Genomic DNA, 4,813 nt, shown 5'->3' on the forward strand with positions numbered 1-4,813 from the left:
TTGAACAAGGCCAATTCCACTATGACTGGTACTTCATCAGTTTTCAATGATTCTGGAGTTGGTAGTTCTGCTTCAGGGGCTATGAATGCTGCTCCTAGAGTTCCAATGCGCGCAAGATGTCTCTAACAATATTGTTAGCAGTAGTAATTCCAAGTCTGCTATGAAGTATCAAAGGAAGACCAAAGGTACCATCTCTTCTATTACTAAACACCAGCCTAATGTTCCCAAAAAACTTTCCTTTGAGAATATTGATGCTAATGTGCTTGGTAATGGAATCTCTGCTATCTTTGGCCATTGTCCTCCATAGGAGACTCGGATGGATGATGGGAAACAACCTTCCATACACCAAGCTTCTGACTGTTTTGTTGAAAAGACCTTTGCTGATAATAGCATGTTGACTATTGATGATAACCAGCCTTCCCAAGTTGGGGAAGGAATGGTTGATGCTTGATTTTGGTTTCTACCCTTCTCCCTCCTATTTGTTTGTATGGATCACATCCTTTTTTGGAATGCTCGTGGAGCTGGAGGTGAGAAATTTAGGTCCTCAATTCAGGACTTAGTTAAGATGCATAATATTGACTTGTTAATTGTTTGTGAACCTCGTATTCAGTTCAAGGGTGCTGAGAAGTATCTTCTTTCCCTTGGTTTTACTGATTTTAAAGTTATGGAAGCTAATGGCTTTTCTGGAGGTCTTTGGTTTCTTTGGAATAGAAGCAAATTTACTATTGATATTATAGACTCGACCTTTCAATCCATATCTGTGAAAGTTGTCTGGAATGGTTGTCAAACTTGGATGTTAACTGGAATATATGCCAGCCCATGTAACACCTCTAGAAGTACTCTTTGGAGCTACTTGGATAATCTGTTCGTCCAAGTTAATCTGCCTTGCATGCTTGTGGGAGATTTTAATGAGCTTCTATCTTTTTCTGATAAAATTGGTGGCTCCCAACACTATAGATTTGGAGGTATGAAAGACTGGGTCCATAGGAATGGTCTGATTGATATGGGCTACCAAGGTGCTGACTACACTTGGAAAAATAATACTGTTAAAGAAAGGTTAGATAGAAGCTTATGTACTTGTGATTGGAGGCTTCTTTTTCCTGATGCTTATGTGGTTCACTTGGCTAGGATGAAGTCTGACCATTGTCCCATTTTAGTCAAACTCAACCCCGATAATAGAAAGACACGAAGAAATTCACCTTTTAGATTCCAAGCTATGTGGATGCAACATGAAAAGTATAATGATTTGGTCACTGATTCTTGGAATAATTGCCATGGTGATCTATTGCATAAAGTGACTACTCTTGCTACTTCTCTCAATATTTGGAATAAGGAAGTGTTTGGTAATATCTTTAAGCAGAAGAGAAATCTTTTGGCCAGAATTTGTGGTATCCAAAGAAGCTTAGGAAGACATGATAATCTTTTTCTTCAAGACCTTGAGAAGGAGTTGATTTCCAAATATGAGAAGATTCGAGATGCTGAAGCTATTTTTTGGAAACAAAAATCAAGGGATAAATGGTTGTGTGAAGGAGATAGGAATACCAAATTCTTCCACTTAACTACAATGATAAGGAGGAGGAAAAATAAAATTGATGGGTTGTTTGATGATGCTGGGGTTTGGTCTATTAACCCTGCTATCATGAAACAAATTGCTGTCGACTTCTTTAAAAATTTGTTCACTGTTGAAACAAGACATGACTTGAGATTTCATATTCCTATATTGTTTCCTGATGTTGATGCAGGTGAGCTCCAGTTGATGGGCAAGGCTGTTTCTAAACAAGATGTTCATAATGCCTTGTTTAGAATTGGTAGGTTAAAAGCTCCTGGCGTGGATGGATTTCCTGCTCTTTTCTACCAACAACATTGGCCCCTTTGCTCCTCTGAGATCATGAATGTTGTTACCACTGCTTTTCATACTGGTAAAATCCCTTCTGGTCTAAATCACACTCTAATTACCTTGGTTCCAAAAGTCCAAGCACCTCAGCATATGCACCTTTTTAGGCCTATCAGTTTGTGTTGTACAATTTACAAGATTATATCGAAGATTATTGTCGACAGAATCAGACCTATGCTTGGTAAATGGATCAATCCGAATCAGGTGAGCTTTGTTCCTGGAAGGCATATTTCAGATAACATTATGATTGCTCAGGAAATCCTCCACAAATGCAAAAATTCTAAGGGTGCTAAAGGGTTTATGGCTTGGAAGGTGGACTTGTCAAAAGCGTATGACAAACTTAATTGGCATTTTATTGAGCAGGTTTTATATGAAGTGAAAATCCCTGATAATCTCATCAAGCTTATTATGAATTGTGTCTCTACTGCTAGCTATCAGGTCATAGTTAATGGTGAGCTTTCTGATTCCTTCAATGGTGGTAGAGGTATTAGACAGGGGGATCCTCTTTCTCCCTACCTGTTTGTGCTTTGTATGGAAAAGCTATCTCATTTAATTCGATCTACTGTTGAGGTTCAGCTATGGAAGCCCATTCAGTCCTCTCAATCTGGTCCTTATGTGTCCCATTTATTCTTTGCTGATGATTTAATTTTATTCTCTGAAGCTAGTACTAAACAGGCCAAGGTATTAAAGCAGTGCATGGACATATTCTGTGGTCTTTCTGGTCAATCTGTTAACTTTGACAAGTCTCTGGTTTACTGCTCTCCAAACATTAAGAATGACATTGCTAAGGCAATTAGTGGAATTTGTGGATCTCCTCTTACTAATGACCTTGGTGTCTATCTGGGTATGCCTATGGTCCATTTCAGGGTGACTAAGAATACTTATGTTGGCATTGTCGATAAAGTTCAATCCAGATTGGCGAGTTGGAAATGTAAGACTTTAAATATGGCTGGTCGCTTGACTCTTATTCAATCTGTTAACTCTTCAATACCCATTTTTGCAATGCAAACTGCTAAGCTTCCTGTTCAAATTTGTGACAAACTCGATAAGCTTAATAGAGATTTTTTTATGGGGAGACACTGAGCAGAAAAGGAAAATTCATCTCACTAACTGGGACTTAGTGTGCGTCTAGTGTAATGGTGGGTTGGGGATCAAAAAGTCAGTTGATATGAACAGGGCCATGCTTGCTAAGGCAAGTTGGAGAGTGGTCCAAAATGACCAGGAGCTATGGAATAAAATTTACAAGGAGAAGTACCTCCGTTCTGAGTCTCTTTTGCAGGAAAGTTATAAAAAGCCTCTTAATTGCTCTAGTACTTGGTCTAGTATTGTCTATGGTGCTGGTCTTTTGAGGAAAGGGTTGAATTGGAGAATTGGGAATGGTGCTTGTGCCAAATTTTGGATTGACAAATGGTCTCCTTGTGGTATCCTTAAAAATGTTGCCTTGAATCATGATACTATTAATATTAACTCTTTGGTTCAAGATTTTTGGATAAATAGATGTTGGAATCTGGCCCTCTTGCTTGCCAACCTCCCTGCTGATATTGTTGATATAATTGCTACTATTCCTATAGCTAACATCGATATACCTGATCAGGTTATCTGGGGAGGCAATTCTTCTGGTAATTTCTCTGTTAAATCTGCTTACAAGCTTCTTTGTGATGAACAAGGCTTTCAAACCTATCCTTGGTTGAAAAATTGGTCTCTTCCTATCCCTCCTAAGCTCAAGATCTTTCTTTGGACCTTTGTGTCAAGTAAACTTTTAACAAATGAGCAACGTTTCAAAAGAAGACTCACAGTTAACTCATCCTGCCATTTCTGCACCAATGTTCAGGAAAGTATGTTACATCTCTTTCGAGACTGTCCAATGGCCAAACAGGTATGGCAAACTTTTGATATCCCTGCAAATATGATGAATACCTTTAATTTAAATTGGGAGGAATGGATTTTAGCTAACTTGATGCATAAAGGTTACTACAAGGAAAATTTGAGCTGGAACATATTCTTCACTTTCTGCTGCTGGTTTTTGTGGAAATGGAGGTGTAAAAAAGTTTTCGATGTGAATTTTTGTTATCCTCATAATCCTCCTGAGATTGTTTTTAGCTATGCTGCTGAATGGTTTAAGGCTACTGTTAAGCCTAATGTGAAGATGAATTGTCATGTTGAAATGCTTTCTTGGATTAAACCTGCTATTGGAAACAATAAGCTTAATGTGGATGGCTCAAGAGCAAACAATGGCTCAATTGGAGCAGGTGGTGTTATAAGAGATGATTCTGGTTGCTGGGGTGGTGGGTTTATGATTAATATTGGTGCTGGTGAAGTTCTTCAAGCTGAAGCCTGGGGTTTGTATCATGGCCTTCACCTTGCTTTGAGTCTAAATATTACAAGATTGGAAGTTGAATCAGATTCTTCTGTTTTGATTAGTCTCATTCACAGTGATAATGTTGGCTTACATCCTTTGGGGACTTTGATCATGAACTGCAGAAACCTATTGAAAGACTTTGACTTTATTCAGATTAAGCATGTTCATCGTGAACGTAATATGGTTGCTGATTTATTAGCCAAAAATAGTACTTTGCATGCCAAAGGAGTTTGAATTATTCATGACCCTCCTGCGCTGGTGACTGAAGCTCTGTTAGATGATATTGTGGGAGCTCCTAGAGCTAGAAGATTTAATGCCAGCAGTGCTGGCTAGTTTTCCTCTGTTTCTTTCTTCTGGGCTGATTGCCCCACTTGTACCAAAAAAAAAAAAAAATTACAGCACTTTGCCAACTTCATAAATAAATACTTCTAGAGCTGGAGAATGGAGATGCCTTAGAACATAGCCAACATAGCACAAGTCCCATACCCAAACCCTTTTTCATACCAAAGCAATTCAATCAATTGAATTCGAGATTCAAGTTTCCGAATGAGAACACGATC

The sequence above is a fragment of the Rosa rugosa genome, chromosome 1 (genome assembly GCF_958449725.1).
Source record: "Rosa rugosa chromosome 1, drRosRugo1.1, whole genome shotgun sequence".
NCBI lineage: Eukaryota > Viridiplantae > Streptophyta > Magnoliopsida > Rosales > Rosaceae > Rosa > Rosa rugosa.